Below are 20,180 nucleotides of genomic sequence, written 5' to 3'. Positions count from 1 at the left end.
TGCGATTAAAGAGAACGAAAAATAATCTTAGCAGAAAAACAACTAATTGGTTGCATATTTGACCATTATCAAATATCTAATGTGGAGTCCAAGTTAGAGAAGAACGAGTGCTTCGAATTATTTCATAAAATGACTTTCAAATTTGCTGTGTAATATGGTATAGTTGAAGGGAGAAGATCATCACTGCACCGTGAAAAAAAGTAAATGCAAATTTTTGTTATTTAATCTGAGAAATAAATCTCCTTAATGATATTTCTATTATTTATGATTGTTGATTTTTAGTTTTAGTTTTTGAGATAAAAGTATGAATATAAAACTTTGGATTAGCGAAATATGTTGAAAAATATGAGTGCGAATAAAAGAATTTGCAAAAAACTTTTTAATTTTAGACGGGCTGTTGATGCAACCATCCATTTTGCTCGACCCGTTTAAGTTTGGAGGTTGTTGATCCGTTCATTCGTTAGCTCAACCCAATTCAACACAACCCATTGATTTTCAACTCACCTAAAGTAAACGAAAAAATATTGAACGATTTCAAATAAGAATCTTTACTAATTGTTCAAATACAACAACTTAAACAAAGGTCAATAAAAAATGACATTAACCATATTCTAATTACAGGAAATTTTGCTAAGACTAATATCCTTTATTGTTGTTACAGGAAAGGAAAAGATGACATTAACCATATTCTATTTACAGGAACCTTTGCGAAATATATTTGGAGAATACATGCAGCAAGATTTGGAGCACATCCAAGTCTGAGAAGTCTGTTACTGCACCGGAGAAGTCCGCCAGTGCAGAATGAGGTACAAAAATTGATTTATCAAATTTTACCTAACTTCATTTGTTGGAACTAGTGGAAAAACAGGTGTGCTGTCAAACATGGAGGCAAACAGTCAAGTATTTAAAGGGTGCAATATTCGATTTTAAAGACATAACATAGGTTATAATAGTAGCATTTCCTAATATACCATGGCAGTCTAACTTGGACATGTTGATCAGTTTTGCTGATAACTGTCAACAACAAGTTTAGGTAACCAAGGTAATTTGGGACCAACAGCAGGCAGATGCAAATTAAACACTGATGGAAGTGCACTACACAATCCAAATAAAATAGGAGGAGGAGGCATTTTAAGAGATCATCAAGGTAAGTTGATATATGCATTATCTATTCCTCTTGGTTTTGGAACTAACAACATTGCAGAGAGCAAAGCTGTCTTATATGGACTCACTTGGTATGAACAACATGGATACAAGCATATTATATTGGAAGTAGATTCAGAATTATTGAGTAAATGGAAAGCTAACACAATAGGTATTCCATGGAGATGCCAACAAACAATCCAACAAATTCAAGAACTTAGCAACAAGCTGGAATATTTCCAATGTAAACATGTTTTTAGGGAAGCCAATGGGACAACTGATCTATTACCAAAATGGAGCTACAAACAAGATATTATACAACATTTTTACACTCAACAACAATTAGTTGGAGCAATTAGAGGAAACTACATACTGGAGAAAATGGGAGTGCAATCATTTAGAAGAAGAAAATTGAAGAGGATTAAACAACCACCATAGTCATCACAAGGCAACAATAGAGGAAAGACATGGAGGGTTAAAAATATGCTCAAGTACTTATCTAGATATATGTAGTTGAATAGGTTATCTTTTTCAAAATTCTCTTGTAAAGGGAGAGTCTCGCTAATTCATGTTTTCTCAGAAACTTTGTATTATGAGAGGAGTCCTCTCTAGGTGCTTAGTTTTATTAGATTACAACTCAATGTAATAGGGTAAGTTGATGAACCTTAGTAGGTAAATCAACTATATACCCAACATAGGATAGAAGGTAAGGTTTATGTCCCCCTCTATGTATATTTTGATTATAATAAATGATAAGGCTTGGGGTGTTGCTCAGCCCCTGACCCACCACAAGGGTCGTTTACCATCTCCCATTTACCCAAATCATCCTCCACCCTACCAAATTTCATCTCCCTAATAGGGTGTTGCTCCCAACTATGCTAATGTGCAGTCGAGCTACCGAGCACCCCCTCCTGTTTATCAAGTCCATGCTCCACTATACCAAAATTCTCATCCGAATTACCAAGCTCCATCGCCAAACTACCAAACAAATCCATATCCCAAAAGCCAAGCTACCCATCCAAATACCAGAAGTTATCAACACGTGCCTTCTCCTCAACAAGGCAGTTATGACCCTCCCCGACCTATATTCGAGAAGAAGCCTTCAAGGAGCTGAAAGACGTACAAAGCTGTACGAGCGACTGGCTGCGGCCTGATACATCCACCATGTGGGGCCCAAACTCGTGGATGTAAATTAAAAATTCTACAAACTTGATCAGATATGTGCTTAGCATTCCAACAATGTTGGGCATGATACTGAGGATTGTATCAACCTCAAGCACAAAATTCAGGACTTGATTGACCAAGAGGTAGTCTCTCTCCAACCAGCGACACCAAATTTCAACACCGACCCGTTGTCGAATCATGGGGGCATCAATGTCAATATGATCAAGAATATGATGAACGGTCTGGAACGAAATTTATTACTCCAATTGTTCACGATAATTTGGAAAAGACTGTAGCTTTTTTGAATATCAAAGAGAAGAAAGAGTTCATTATTTTTGAAACCCGCAAAGGTTTTTGCTTTGGTGCCATCAAAAACTCTAATCAAGCCTAAGTTCGTTATTGAAACTGCTGCTGCTCAAGGCATGACCAGATTTGGAAGATGTTACATTCCTGACCAGATCTGGAAGATGTTAAAATATTATTATTGAATATTAACTCCCACCCTCCCTATTTGCATATGAAATTTGACGGAGTTTTAAACGTACTTCTATCTCTCTTCTCACATCTCGAGAAAGCTGTAAAGGCTCAATCTCACTATTTAGAGACAACCACTTACAATAATGACACGCAGGTCCCAAAATGAAGTATAGAATTATAAGAGAGATGAAGAAGCCCGTCGCGGTTCCTATTTTATTTCGTTCCTTTAGTACCGTATTTTGTTATGATCGGGCTTAAGCCCTTGTCGTCTTTCATTATGGTATTTATTATGTATTGTATATTTTATTAGAACTTAGGACAGGTACTCGAGATGATAAAATTGGTCAAAAACCCAAAATAGGTGGGTCTAATACCATTATAGGTGAAAAGAAAATCCAATTTTGGACCCTATCTGTCTATCCCTCTCTCACTTTATCTCTTTATATTGTTTATTTATATATTGACTATATGACGTTAGTCTTAAGGTTAGATAGATTCAAATCCTCCGCAAGATTCCATCTCGTTTTAATCACTTATTTTAAAGCGACTAAAAATAAATCTGGCAAGCCTTATTTAGATAATAAAATCAAAATTTTATTTCCGAAAGCATTCCTAGTTAGTTTAAGTTTAGCCAAACAATATTAGCTCTCGGATAGCCGTATTTAAATGGGTATTTGAGTTGTCTTAAACACCTTCCTAAAATACAATATGAATCTTCGAACCCCCTATCTATTTAAATCTTTTGGAAACGTCAGTTTTCTTGATTTTTCTTCAAAAATTAAGTGGCAAATCTAAAAAAGTCAAAAACTCTTCAAAACATTTTTTTTCTTTTCCATATAAAACAATACTCACCAATGAATATATTACTGAAAGTAATGAAATTACACACACTGCTCTTTACGTAGTGATAAACAATTATCAAATTATATTAGTGTAGATATTTGATTCACCTGAAAAGTACTATCTTTTTGTTTTGTTTTAGCATTCTTGAAGGTAAGACAAGCATAATAAAATAAATTAGATTAAGTTATCAATTTTAATATATAAAAAATGATATTTTCATCTTTACTTAATATTTCAAATAAATAAAGCCCGATCTGATCCCATTGAAGCTGCCGAAGATGAGTGATATTAGTCTTAGGCATCCTTCCAACCAATTATCATTTACCAAACCTCTATCAAGCCTCTTCGAAATTCTATCCCCATCTTTCCTATGATTACACCAAGTATATAGTTGTCCATTATAACCCATATCCACTAATCCACAAGATTATATCATGTTGATAAATTCAAAGCTTTTGTTTATATTGTAGTCTCTACCACCCAACTTTTCTTGAGTAGAAGTAATCACATTAAAATCACCAATTATACACCAAAGTTGAACCGTTTCAGCCAACTTTAACATGTTGTCCCATAAAGGTCTGCTCAAATAATCCTTGCATTAGGCATACACATATGTTATACTGAAAGTGTCATTGCAGTCATCAAGAGTAACATCACAAGTAATATGCTGTTGATTCATATCAACCACATTACATTTCACCTCTCTAGACCAAAATAACCATATTTTATATTCGAATTACTATAGCAATTGTCCATCAACATCTTCATTCTATAATACTCCAAATGAGATTGGTTAGAAAAAGTTTTTAAAATAGCAATCATAGACAAAATATGCATTTTCCTAAGATTTATCAATCTTTCAAGAGAACCAAAGGTATTAATGCTCCTAGCATTCCAGCAAATAATTTTAATCATTATAAACCTCTACTCCTAACTCTTGTATTTGGTTTACTAGTACTAGCATTTTTATTATGTTTAGAAACTTTTCTCCCCCTTGGTGACAGCCCTTGCTTCCTAGCAACTTCTCTAACCTCCTCTACATTAGATGATTGAATTATAAGACCCTGTTGATAATGGTGAGAAGCATAAATGTCCTCCTTTGTGTTTAAACCTCCCTCTAAAGAGTGAGTATCTGCATCATACTCATGTTCAGAATCAGGCTCCCCATATTCATAAAAATAGTCATCTTTTTTATGACTTCTAGAATCTTGCCCTGTTTCTATTTGCATTTTTTTTCCTTTCTTAGTATTTAACTGATGAATACTTTCTGTATTACTTTTATCAGGAGGTTCTCTATCTTCATTTATAAAAAAAACCCTGTTCATTAACTTTCTCTTTCCCTTTAGATAATCTTTCCAGATTCTATCTGATTTCCTCTTGACAATATCCATCCTCACCTCCAACAGCTACTCCAACAGACACAATATTTAAAGTAGTATTACTTGGAAGTATAGAATCAATACCTGGTCTGTTTACAATAATTTTTTGATCTCCATCATGTTCTGTCCTGCTAACTTATTTTTCCATCATTTGTTGCCTACTAACTTGCTCCCTATTAACATTGCTACCTTCAATATAAACATGTCCTTTATTTTTCTGATGTTGTCTATATATATTTTCAATATAAGTATTTTTTGTGGGAATAGCAACTCTACCTGTTTAATCCTGTTGCTGCTGATTTACCCTCGCAACATTGAATTTTACTTGTTGATTCCTCCTCCTATGAGTTTGCCATTCATCCTACTGTATCTGCTGTTGGTTTGTTTGATTTTGATGTCTTTGAGGATTGATATCAGCCTCCCTTCTTCCTGTTTCCATGTTCTTAGAAACCTGCAAATCTTTTTGAAAATTCTGCAAACTGTCTTTCCTAGACTTATTTTTATCCAACTCTTTCCTTTTTTTACTTTCTTCATCTCTTTGCTTAATGATACAATCAGCCTCTTTATGACCTTGGTGTTTACAATAAAAGCAATAATCAGGTATGTTATCATAGTCAATTTTCTGCTATCTACCATCAGTGATATCCTTCCCCATGTAACCCATCCAAATATGAGGAGGTCTATCCTTAGTAAGATCAACTTGAACCTTAACACGAGCCTGACTTCCCCTAGTTTTATTTATAGAAGAAGAATCTAAATACAGAATTCTACCAATAGGAGATAATAAACTAGTTATGAACTTCTTATTATAACAATGCCAAGGCAGTTCAGGAAGAGAAATCCAAATAGGCACTAAAAGAGTCTCTTCATCAGGTTTAAAAGTAGGTGTCCAAGCCTGAATTCTTATAATCTGCCCTGCTATGGTCATTCTTTGTTTTGTCCAAACCATGTTAAAATCTAGGTCATTATCAAGGTCAATATAAACATGTCGAGAATTAAAGTGGGCAATCTTAACACCCCTTGATAACTGTGTTTGAAGTATAAAATTTTTCCTAATCAATTCTACTCTAGGCATGGTATAAACAAATTTACCAATGAGAGTGATTTTGCAAGTACAAGCTAAATCCTTAATAACCTCATCTTTCACATACAGAACAACAAGCAGACCCTGTTTTGTAGTAATTTCAGGATCAGTTAATTTGATTCTAACTCCACTCTTTGATTGATTATACCTTAACATATCAGCATATGTTTGAATAACAGTGTAAGGAGCCGATTGTGGAACTTGATCTTTCTTAGGAAAATTATTAACATTTCCTAAAGGTTGATCAATTTTATCATTCGAACTCTTATGAGCAGGTCGATCAAAATTTCTAGAATTTTTTGGGAAATTAGCTTGATACTCAAAATCTTACTGTCTATCATACTCATTATCATTATTGTAAAGACGAGCAGTGATGTTACCTGGTGCATTTTCTGATCTATTGTTGTGAAAAGCATATCTAGAAGACTCACCAACCTTACTCATTGACGGTTGAAATACCTCCTTCGATCCTTGAGTTCTTATTGTTATATTTCTAATATTTGCAAGTCGACGAAAATCAAGATTTGGATCGTGTTCCTTGTTCGAAGTGGGCATACGCTGTTGTTGTTGGGTAAATCAATTATCTCGATTAATCCTCTGAAATTCGTGTTGTGGTTGATCGAATCGAGTTGCCTGTTCTTTAATCCTCGCAGCAATTTCTCCTTCTTTTCGCGAGTCGATATTTTGAACTCCCACAGCCTCCAAAGCTTGTTGATTATGCTCATCGATTACTGGAGAAGGATCTCCAATACCAGAATCTTTTAGATTGTCTTTCGATTGTACTCGACTTTGAGTCAATTGCGCCGATTACTTTTCTTGCGATAGAGATTGACTTTGAATCGATTACACCGTTTCCTTTCCTTGTGACTTGCGCATTTAGACCTCGCATGTTCATCGCCTAGCAGAATCTCACTTTTCATACCACAAATTGTTTTACCCCCTGTCAAAGTTGTGACGATCTTCATCCATGTCCGTCTCCACTGTAGCAGTATGGATCGCCTCTTCCCTCAACTTCGAAGAGGTGGACGATTCTTCCTCCGTCACTTCGTGTATTGATGATTGAGTATTTGGATTCCTCCCCACCATCGATGGATCTGGAGACCTAAAACAATCATCCTATGGTACTCCAGCCATCCCAAACTTCCAAAATTCTCAACAATTAGCTAAGCACCTAATTCTTGTGGGGTTACGTAACAAAATTCTTTGAAAGAATTCTAGAGAGAGAAAATTTAGAGAGAGAAAAAATTCAGAAAATAAGAAAGCGATAGGTAAATGGGAGATGGATTTTGGTAATTTGGGGGTAGACTTTGGTATAGTGGAGCTTGGACGTTTGGATAAGTGGAGTTGACATTCTAATAAATTGGAGAATATTTGGGATGACTAGCTTGTGTGCAGCAAGCTTGGTGGAGTTTTGAGAAGGTTGAAAGCGACCTTGTGAATATGACGAGCTTCTGGGGGTTTTCCTTGCCACATATGAAACAACAACGATTTTTTCTCTTTTCTTTTTTAAAAACCCTGAAGATCCAGGCGTTCCGGCTACACAGCCTATCTTTCCTGATTTTAAACCATCCTCGATAGTCTCACCAATTTTGACTATCTCAGCAAACTTTGCTTCAACGATCAACATAATTCTATCATAATATTAAGGCTCTTGCACGCGCACGAATACTTCAACAATTTCTTTCCTAGACATGGGTGGTCTCACCCTTTCCGCCTTTTTTCTCCACCTATAGGCGAACTCGCTATAGCTCTCGGTTGATTTTTGTTTCATCTTCTCCAAAGAGAATCGGTCTGTAACAATTTTTACGTTGTAATCAAATCGATCAATCAAATCTTTGCCCAATGCATTTCAGCTAGTGCATTGCTTGGTTTCATGTGATGTGAACCATTCAAGAGCTTCTCCGCAGAGGCTTCGGCTGAATTTCTTGAAAAATATGAGCGCGAATAAAAAGAATTTGCAAAAAACTTTTTAATTTTGGACAGGCTATTGATGCAATACATCCATTCCGCCCGACCCATTTAGGTTTGGAGGTTGAGGATCTGTTCATTCATTAGCTCAACCCAATACAACACAATCCATTGATTTTATAGACCTAAAGTAAATGAGAAAATTGAACGATTTCAAATAAGAATCTTTACTAATTGTTCAAATACAACAACTTAAACAAAGGTCAATAGAAAAAAATTGGTCTGCATTTCAGAAAAACCTATAATAAACAAAAGAAATCATTCGAGAAACAGAAAACTTAGCTATTTTATTAGACTTTCAGTAAAACAATCAAAACAAAAAAAAATACCATAGTAATGATTTTTTTAGATATGAAGCACGTACTTGATATTAGCAAGATTTGCATTTATTTCTTCCACCAATGAAGTGATAGTCTGCTTATTTAAGTAAATTATGCACCTGAATAAATTTGTAAGCCTATTTTTTCAGATAATGTCAAAATACTTTTTTTTCGATAAATCGAACTCCCATCAATCAGTTGTTGTTTTGATATTTGTATATTTTTTTCTCCTCTTTTAATATCATAAATTGTTGTTATTGCTCTAATAGTGGCGAAAGTCCAATATGTGCATTTAGTTAAGTCATCAAATACAAGATTAATGTTACATGATTAATTTACAACTACAAAATATTTTATTGATGATAGTCTAGTTTCTTTGTAATGATTTGTTTATCCAGTTAACTTAATCAAATATTACTTTTTATGCATATTATCACTATAATTATTGACCAATAAATAAGTTATTCTCTCCAAACCTTTTCAATCACATGATATCAAAGCTTAGTCCAACTAGAAAGTGTAGTATGTCAAACCTTCTAATTAGTCATCACAAAAATTAGGAAAATGTGAAGATGCGAGTGTGGATCAATCTTGGTTAGAATATCAGATTTGATGTAACCTTTAAATTGCTTATATTTATTTAAGTGAGGAAACATGAATAATTCTATCAGATACTAACTAAACATACCAAAGATTAAGTGTATTATGCAATACTCTGATGTATTAAAATTTGAATTTAATTATTTCATCAACACTTTTTTGGCAGCTTCAATGGGATCAGATCGGGCTTTATCACAAAGAATTATTGAAATATTAAGTAAAGATGAAAATATCACTTTTTATATATTAAAATTGATAATTTAATCTAATTTATTTTATTATGCTTGTCTTGATTTCATGAATGCTAAAAAAAATACTTTTACGGTGAATCAAATATCTACACTAGTATACTATGATAATTATTTATCACTACATAAAGAGCAGGGTGTGTAATTTCTTTACTTTCAGTAATATTATCATCGGTGAGTATTATTTTATATGGAAAAGAAAAAAAATTGGTTTGAAGAGTTTTCAACTTTTTTAGAATCGCCATTTAATTATTGAAGAAAAATCAAGAAAATTGACGTTTCCAAAAGATTTAAATAGATAAAATCATTTGAAAACATTTAGGGTTTCGAAGATTCATATTGTATTTTAGGAAGGTGTTTAAGTAACCTAAAATACCCGTTTAAATACGGCTATCCAAGAGCTAATATTGTTTGGTTAATTTAAACTAACTAGAGTTGCTTTCGGAAATAAAATATTAATTTTATTATCTAAATGAGGTTTGCCAGATTTATTTTTTAGTCGATTTAAAATAAGTGATCAAAACGAGATGGCGTCTTGCGGAGGATTTGGATCTATTTAACCTTAAGACTAACGTCATATAGTCAACACATAAATAAACAATATGAAGAGATAAAGAGAGAGAGAGAGAGAGGATAGGGTCCAAAACTGGGTTTTCTGTTCACCTGGACAGGTATTTGGACCCACCTATTTTGGGTTTTTGACCCATTTTGTCATCTCGAGTACTTGTCCTAAGTTCTAATAAAATATACAATATATAATAAATACCATAATGAAATACGACAAGGGCTTAAGCCCGATCATAACAAAATATAATACTAAAGGAACGAAACAAAATAGGCTTCGCAGTGGGCTTCTTCATCTCCCTTATAATTCTATACTTTGTTCCAGGACCTGCGTCATGTTTGGTAACTGGTTGACTCAAAATAGAGAGATTGAGCCTTTACGGCTCTCTCGAGATGCGAGAAGAGAGATAGAAGTACGGTGCAAACTCCGGCAAATTTCATGTGCAAATAGGGAGGGCGGGAGTTAATATTCAATGATAATATTTTAAATAGCAGTTTTTAAAGATAGTGACTATTAATTCTCATAGAATGATAAGGAACCAGAGGAAGCTAAATATGACAAGGAATTAAATTGGACTAATAAATAAGCAAAATCCTAAATGCTACCAAACGATTAGTTACACGAGGATCGGAGGAGAATTGGAATGACGTATGAGATGTTTTAGCAAATTATGAGCATGTGAAAAGATATTTCATCTCAAAAACTCATGATAAATAAACTACAAATCTTTGGTAGGCAAGATTTTTTACAATTAAGAGAAAGGAAACAAACGTTGATAGCGAAAATAATGCTACTGTATGTGGTTAACAAATAAGTTGTAACATTACACGTACTAAAAGCACTTAATCAATAAGGATTATGCTTTTGCAAAGACAGTTAATTTCAAAAGAAAAAAGTGAGTTGAGCTTATGGTTTACAATGACCCCTACAACAAACATGTATCAACTAAACTTATTATTAAACAAGCAAACCTGCTCTAGTATTGCAATATATTTCCCATAATTCAAACAACCCAAATAAAATTTAAAGTGAAAAATCCTCCAGCAATGAGAACAAGCTAGCGGATGTTTTATCGAGTCGAAAACGAATTTGATAGATTCTACATAGAAATCAAAAATCATACATATTTCAATGGTAGAAATTGAATTCTATCAAAAAAAATACAATATTTGTAGTCAAGCCAACTAAATCCGATGTGTTCAAGGCAAATTAAGGAGAGACGGTCATTTCTTGGAACCAAAACCGACCCATAAATGAGGAAAAAGATTAAGTCTAATAAAACTTTTATAATGCACCTCAAGTGATCATCTCAGAAAAAAGTGTAAGGAGCAAATAATGATGATTTTTCGAGACACAAAGAAGGAAAACTAAGAATATATGATTGACTCTAGTTGAACTAACTAAAATAAAATGCACAAGAGGAAGCTATGGGGAATCACATATTACGGAGGTGCATTTAATCACAAACGAGATAGGCATGAGTGAGATGATAATTTAGACTAATAATCGAAGCTTCAAAATTCAAGCAGTTTAAACTACAACCCTAAACAAATCTGACAATATCTCGAACCGAATGGCAAGGAAATATTCCCCCACCTCCCAAACCTTCTGAACAAAATGCTTGTAGAACATCATTCCAAACATCATATACACTCCAAATAACTAAATACAAGTTTATAATGCAACCCATATGCTTAATAAATAGTGAACTAGAAAAGAAGAGGAAATAGATGCAAGAAAATAAAATGAACAGTAACGGGAAAGACGTACTATAATATTTAATGGAATATAGGCGCACAACATTTACACTCCCTATTGGCTAATTCATATTTTGACTAAAATTCATGAAAATAATGATAGATTCGAAAAAACCTCGTACTTCGAAACTAAGACGATTAAAACACTTTGAGAGTTAAACGAAATGCAATCAAAGAGAAACTCGAAAATGTGAACAGGAACAATAATAAGTTCAAGCTAGAAAGTAGTTCGAAACATGAAAATTCCATGCCTACACACTTAAACCATATTAGAAAATAATCGATTCTAGAATACTAAGTGACAAAATTGAAATGCCTTGCAAACGTAACCAACAGTAGGACGAACATACAAAAAAAACAAAGAGAACATGTGCTCTGTTCTCAATCTCCATAGATATTTGAAGACGAGGAAATTACACAAATGAGACACATTACATTGACCGACCAAGTTTATGCTCATTAAAACCATACAAAAAAAATATTGTCATGCAGTAGCAGTAAAATCAAGAAATGAAAGTCATGCAGAGATTCAAAAAAAAAAAATAGAACAATACTAGGAGCGATTTGAAATTTAGAGAAGAATTTCACCTCCTTTAAGGTAGCGAACGGAGACGGGATGAGCGAGGAGCAAACTTTTATCACAAGGAACTCAAATGCCAACGATAATCAGAGGAACCGGGCAGCCAATCAAGAAACTTCCCTATTCGAAAGTGTCATTAAAGAATGAGAATGCTACTCTCTTCTTTTAAAAAGAAATTGTTCAAAGATCTTCTTACTCAGAATAACAACTCCAAAACCACTCTCACAATTCTTTCCATTTTTTGGCTTTTTTTTTCTTTCAGTGAATGTCAAGATTTTATATCAGGGAAATTATGGTTGGGAAAGAGGGGAAGAAGGGAAGAATGGGGAAGAGTTCCGAGGGTAGAAATGAAATTCTTCCTCATCCTTTTAATTTCAAAATCCCCCTAAGGACAAAAACTCCACAGTTTGGTTGTACGAAGAAATCTCGAATTCTTTGGCAAAATTTCATAAATTGATAAGGACGCGGGCGGCTAGGATCTGTTCTTCGCCCTCTTCCTTCAACGTGGCCTCATCTCACGCAAGGAGGACGATTCCGCGTGCTTGGGACAGAAAATGAGCAGGTACCTTGTTGTAGGAACAAAGACGTTTAAGAGTCGTTTCTTCTGGGAATTTCCAGTTCTTGATTAAACGGGCGATTAATGGCTTGATTTAGGACGAGAAAAGGGGAAGGATCAGAGGGGCTGGGTTACAGGGAAAGATGGCTTGGATCTTTTGGAGAATGGGTATTGGATTATTAATGGGTGAATATTGATTGTTGGGAATTTGTTGGGCTGGGAAAATAAGTGGGGTTGGGTTTGCTAAAAATTTTAAGAAAATGGGCCCAAATTATGTATATACATTGAAATAAGCGACCGTTGTAATTAATATTTAACAATCACTTTGTTGGATTAAATTTAAAACTTAGACAACTTGAGTTGATTAGCAAATGCAACTAGGGTCTTAATGAGCTTCTTTATTTTAACAAGATAGAATAATTGGCTTAATTACACACTCATGACTCAAGGCATGAACTACTAATTTAGGCAAAAATAACTTAACAAAGTATTAAACAAACTAAATCTTTTGAAGTGATTTTCAAATATTTAGAAAATATATTAAATATATATATAACACTATACAAAATTATAAAAAAATATAGGCTAAAGCTACTTTAAAAGGACTTAAAAATATATTTTGTACTTTATAAAGTCAACTATTTCAACTCATTTGGAATCTAAGAAGCTCGAATTAATTAATTTATATTATGGAGGGCCAAAATTGGTTGTCAACCACTGTCCCTCGTTTTACTCGGATTGATGCAAGAAATTTGAGGAAAATGAAATTGACCAATTCAATTTTGACCAAGCACAAATTCATCTTTAGGAAAGGATTTGTTACGGATTTGAGGAATTATGGCCGAACCCCGAAAATGGGTTTCCTACTATCTCAGGATATATGAGAATTCAGGTCACTTGTAGTTCAATACGCTTGATTTAACGCACTTTGGAATAAATCAAAAGTCATTCCGATATTGAATTATGAAGGTATAGAGATGCTTCGGAGTAAGATTTGAGATTGATTGTTGGAACACAGTTGAGTCTTCAACCTTGAACCCGCCTACATACCCTTAAGCTTTTGGAATTAGGATGCTTGTAGTTTGACTCGATAGATATACTAGATAACCTTCAGTTCTCGAAGAGAGACAAATAAATTGAGTAAGAAAAAGAGTCTTATAACCTCTCAATCATGAATATGGTGTACTTCACACCCATGATTAAGAACTTACATAGACATAATTTCTAAAGCTCTTGGTGCATTGTTACTCAGATTGAAAACCTGCTTCCGGTAGACACAAAAATTTCCGAACGCGAGGTTGAAACTGACAAAACCAAAGAAAAAATGCACATGCCTTATGATAGGGGTGTGGTTTGATTGTGGCGGAAATCGCTCCTCTGCTCGCATCCTAAGAGTTTGACATTCCTCTTTGGAGTGTCTCCCAGTTCGCTGCTAAGATAAAGTTCCACATTGTGCTGCATTCTTTTTGATGTCGTCCGCACCTGTGGTATATTTTAGAGAATTCATCTTTTTGGATGCTCTCCACAAAGACTGAGATAAAACTCGTCAGCATAAAAATGCAATTAAGATGGGAGAATGTGTCTTTTACCAAATCAACACTTAATTGTTCTCCTCGACACTTAACGTCAACTCGATTGGTTTGGTGCAAAGCAAATAAATCTTATGTCTTGTGTTTGCAATATAATCTTCAATATATTCTTCATTTGATGTCAACATAAAGGAAAGATGCGGTGTGCTAGTATTTCTCTTGACGTCATCTTCGATGTTCTTCTTGACGTTTACTTTTATCAAAATAAAGGAGTGTAGTTGATGCCGATGGATAAATATTTTTCTTGGGATGCATGATTTCCTTTTCTTGCAGTTCATGACTTCTTGCGTGGCATGAATATCTTCCCACGATGCATAACTTTCAGTGATGCATGCAATCTTCTCGCGATGTAAGTTTAAAATTCTTATTTTGTTTTATGGTTTGAATTAGTATGTGTGAAGGTGACACTTGTCCTTATTTGATAATGTATAAACTAACTAAGGCGACTTGAAGGGTTAACTAGACTTAGGTAGGAGTATGAGACTCTATCTATGTTAACTTTGCAGTACATTAGGGACACACCCTTTAAGATATAATACAAACTATACAATATTTAATAGACTTTACAATAAGTGCACATTAGGACATCCTTGGACTTAAGGATTCCTTTCCTTGAGCTTGAGAATCACCTACCAAGCTCTTCATCATTCAATACATCCTTTAAGCATCCATAACCTACACTTTGTGTAAAAAGTAGAGAAGAATGGGATTAGCACAAGAATATACTAAATATGGCAACCATGCAAAAATATGCTTTTAAAAGGGACATTTTCTTTGAAATCATACCTCATGCCATTTCAGTAAATCATCATAAAACTTTTATCAATAGCATATATATCATTTTCATACTTCATAGAAACACAATCAAAGGCCAAACATCATAGAAAAACATATACCATCATAAAAGTGTAATATCACATAGACATAGTTAAGTCAAGACCTTCATCATATAGTCAATAAGATCAACATCATGCATAAAGACTCATATCATGCACATTTTCATAACAAGTATACAAATATTACAATGTCATGCATAGGGAACACATACATAGTGACATGCATTAGAACACCTACCTAGAACTTTGTAAGGAGCTACTTGTGCAATGTCTAGATGGGTTCATTACTTCCACCTGTCCTAAGTAACCTTACTTAAGTCATTCTATTTAGGGTCCTAGTCATTTAACTTCCATTGTCCATTTTTACATTAGGGAAACTATAGACTTAACCGACATAGACCATGTGATGCTAAACATGGAATCTAGTGTCATAAAACCCCCACTGACAAAGGGTGGTCTCCAAAGTAGAACCAAATAAGACATAGCTTTCTAGGTAGAAACCACAAACTAGTTCCTATGGTGGCAACATTGCTATGGAACTTGGGGGAATCATGGAAAATCAACTCTACACCCTATGTTGGGTCATGAGGCTACCTACCCCGTGAAGACCGTAGGGAACCCTACATCCCCTATTTGGGAAAGTGTCACTCTTTCACATGAGGGCCATAGTGAACCCGACCTTCCCTATTTGGAAAGTGTTACCCCCTCATCTACAAGTTCACTCGGTGCTAAGCTAAGTTACCTTTATTCAAAATCCTTTATTACATTTACTTATAAAAACATAGGCTTAGGATATTCATTATTCATATGCTTATAGCATATTCTAGCACCTATCTAGTTTTGGAGTATTCTATGAAACACCTCTCAATATTCCTCCACAACTAGAACTTTATTCATGTGTGTGAGTGTATACATAGATGTGAACGAACCTTTCACATAACACATAATGTCACAGATGTTCATATATCAATGCATAAGTCTATATATTTATGTGTAGGAGCAATCCTTTTATATCAACACTCCAAGACACTATGCACATTCATACTTCCTCTTTTCATATACATCATATTCATAACATATTCATATATTCATATTTTATATACATATAAACCAAACATAGGAACTATCCTATACAGATACACATGTGCAATTTATAGACAAGGTCCCATACTAGTACACCTATCAAGTCATCCAAGCAATAATTGTTATCAATTACTCCCTGATTCATCCACCCTCTTATACCACATCATCTTCAAATAACATACCACACAACACATAATATCATAGGAGGCAAGATAATATAAACATTATAACCAAGGCTCCTAACTTTAGCTATTTACACTTTCATGTAAGGGGTACATGGGTAGGGGGTATTAACCATTTTAACACATCAATGGAAGCACCTGTACTTAATCCTAACATGTATATTCACATTTTTATACAATAGGAGTACAACCTAAATCACAACTAGAATAGGAAAGTAGGCATAAGCTTCACATAGTATCGTCGTAAGCACATGCTTATATATTCATCAATTTTCTTTAATTTCCATGGTAGACACATATATAATGACAATAAATTAAAAACCTCCACCATAATTGGAACATACGACACAATGTCATACAAGGCTTCATCAACATTACTACAATGAAATAGAGAAGTAGAAGAGTATAGGGAATAAGCATTCTTACCAATTTCTCACCCTTTGATCATCATCGATCAACACTCTTATTCATCAGTAATTCACATATATGGAATTATATAAATGTACTTTAAACACATAAGAAACCATGTACAAGTCGATACAACATTATACTATAACATAATACAACACATGAACTTACTAGGAAAGTAGAATAACATAGATCATTCTCTTATTTCCCTTGCATTTATTTAGATAATATTTCATACATATTATGAGACTAAGTCAATGGATAAACGTATATTTTATTATATTGAAATCATAATTACATACCTTCAAGATTAAATTTACAACATAGACGTTTAAGTTTATCGATTTATTAGAGTATAGGAGACTTTACCAATACTATGAACTATCTAAGTCTTTGATAATCATTCATATTTTATAAAAAATACACTCATTAGGCAGTACATAATTCGGTAGGAAATCAAGAGGAAACCATGCTTGATATAACAACAACTTAAGATCCATCACACACTTAGCTTTTTGACTTCATAGCCTAAGGGAACCTTGATCAACTCATGCAAGCCTTTTTTATATTTTTAATTAAGGATTTATACATACAAAATTCATCCATTATATCACCCTAAAACATTAGCTACAGCAGTTCATGCATAATCAAAACTCTACACAACTGATCTCACAATCGACTTCAAGGCAACATGTAGAAACATAGGCTATTCATGTTAAAATATTTATACATTTATCATCATGGACTTATAGTCATCAAATTGAAACAAATTAATGTAAATAATAACATATACAATCACTTCAAGGTGATAGAATAATAATTCAATCTCTAACAAATCAAGATCATAAGTCTCATGCAAGGCTAAATCGTTCTGGTGATAGAGCATGAGTTCATCATGAAATTGGGTTTAAAACAACTTATAAATCAATATATAATCATAAATACATTCATATTATGCCTATGAAATCAGTTTAGGTAAGAACCCATGGAATATTAAAGAAGAAAGTGTTTGATCATATTTTTCTCTTTTGAAATCATTGAGAATGGCTCTCTAGAGGAAAAGTTAACTAGAGATTAATATCACCATAACTTTGTATAGTTGAAAACCTCTTTAACTTTATGATTCATCCATGGAAAACCCAGCTTGAATTTGTTCTTGAGCTTCACCAACAATGGTGGTTTCTAGAGAGAGTATTTGTGGAGGGAAAGGTTCCAATCTTATGAGAGGATTCTAGATGGGGTGATCACATTTTTTATGACTTATATACACCAAAGATAGATAAATAAACTTATCATAGTCAGGTTATGACGTGGGGTGAATTTCCCATTCACCTCTTTAATAAAACTGACGCAGCCTGCCAGTTGCAGGCCACCTACGACGAAGGCAGTGACAGGGCGTCGTGGTCTTGACGGGCCGTGCCTACCTCCGTCGTTGGGTACTTATCCAAATATTTTCTTGATACCTCACAAATACAATTATTCATCAACGAGACCTTCTCAAAGGTCCGTTGGTGGGCCAACGATCCGTCGTTGAGTCCGCCAATGGACACTGCCCAGGCAGTGTGTTAGGCAGCTTTGGGTCCTTCTTTTGGGGCTTCTTGTGAGGCCCTTTAGAAGTCTTACCCGGATGTTTCCAAAATTATTATAAACCTTAAAAATTTATAGCAATTTCACATAAATTTTATCCAAAACAAACACCTGTAATACGTTCAAACAGCCATAGCCCCAACATGACATACGATGAATGTCTTAGGGGCTATCTTTCGAACGCCTAGGACGTTCTTGGGCGTTTGACCTCCAAACTTCACAAAACTTCATGTAAAAACATTAAACATCATTTGAAATCATTTTAATACTTATTATCATCATTTCATACAACTTTAAGCATGCATAGACACATGAGGCACATAAGCGACTAGTCGTCGAACGTCTTGGTCGTCCCATGACGTTCGACTTCCAAATCACTTCAAACTTTGCACACTGACTCTAAAACATATAATGAGACATTTTAGGACCTTATAAAATAATTAAAAACCCATAATCACATAGAACCACATATTAGGCATCTAGGTGACTTAGTCATTAAACGTCTTAGTCGTCCCTTAACGTTCGACTTCCCATACGTCTAATATTTTAGCTACCGCCTATATACTATATTTTAAGAATATTTTGGAAATTATAAATTTAATAAAAACATTTTAGGCTCTAGAAACTTTATATCATTTTTGGGGTCTTACAATATAGTTATACTTTTACACTTATGCATGCATGAATTAAAGTATGAACGTGTGTGGTCTAAATGTGTTATATGAAAGGCTTGTTCACAGTTAGGTATACACACCTGTATGATGATCTAGTCAATATTGGTGATCTTCAAAGGTGTTCTCAAGAGTATCTTAAGCTAGATAGGTGCTTGAATATGCTATGTCCATGTGAAAGGTTTTCTCACATTATATAGGTTGATGAAAGGACTTTTCATCTATAATCTATGATCAAAGAATATGGGGAGTGAATCTCCTAAAATCCTATGATTTATAACGTAAAGTCAATGAAGGATTTTTAATAAAGGTACCTTAGCTTAGCACCGAGTGAACTTCAACTGATGGGTGTCCCTTCCCCTTGTAGGAAGGTAGGTCACCATAATCCTCATGAGGTGGATAACTACAATTCCTCAATAGGAATAAAGAGGGTTTCAAAAAGTGAATAATCATACTCCCCATTTGTCATAAATAAGTCTTTCACATATATGCCTCTAAGTTTTCATAACTATGTTGCCCCATAGGATCTAGCAAGTGATATCACCTAATATGCTAGCATGATACTCATGTCTTACCTTGGAAAGTACGATACCCTCTTTTGGTGTGAGAGGATGACTCCAAATTTCATGTTTGGCTCACATGGTCTTACTTGGATAACCTAAGGGTAGTTGCTTAGTATAGGTGGGGTATGGTACTTCACCTATGCATTGCACAAGTGACTCTTGAGGGAAGTCCTAAGAAGGTTTTCTAATACATCTGTCTATGTATGTGTTCCTTATGCATGACTTTTTAGTAATTGTCTACTTGTTATGATGAAGTGCATGGTATGAGTCTTAATGGATCTATGTGATGTGGTTTTGTCCTTATATGCACTAGATTGGTCTTAATGACTAAATTATGAAGGTTGTTGACATGAATAATGTTGTCCTCACTTGCTATGTTTATGTATGAATTGGATGTTAAGGCTTGTGGTCTTATGATAGGTTTACTAAGTGTGTGTGAGGTTATGGGTCTTCACATATACATTGCACTAGTAGAACTAGTGTAGGATTGTGAGTAAGGGCTTATAGTGAATTGATGTGAAGTGAAGTTAGAATATGTGCAAATTGATGTACCTTACTGTAATATGCTTATAGTATT

At 34.2% G+C, this 20,180-nt stretch overlaps 1 long non-coding RNA gene across 1 annotated transcript; it reads right to left on the bottom strand.

Annotated features, from left to right (window-relative positions):
- Positions 1-592: 592 nt before the first annotated feature.
- Positions 593-7,351, bottom strand: LOC109120003 (uncharacterized). The gene is made up of 3 exons (XR_002027523.3): positions 5,283-7,351; positions 5,091-5,195; positions 593-873 (listed from the first exon to the last, which is right to left on the bottom strand). It is a non-coding gene; the product is annotated as an uncharacterized lncRNA (long non-coding RNA).
- Between the last annotated feature and the right edge of the window lie 12,829 nt (positions 7,352-20,180).

Source organism: Solanum lycopersicum, chromosome 4 (genome assembly GCF_036512215.1).
Source record: "Solanum lycopersicum chromosome 4, SLM_r2.1".
In the NCBI taxonomy this organism is placed as follows: domain Eukaryota; kingdom Viridiplantae; phylum Streptophyta; class Magnoliopsida; order Solanales; family Solanaceae; genus Solanum; species Solanum lycopersicum.
The sequence above is the reverse complement of the archived record's forward strand: the minus strand, read 5'-3'. Positions and strand labels throughout refer to the sequence as shown.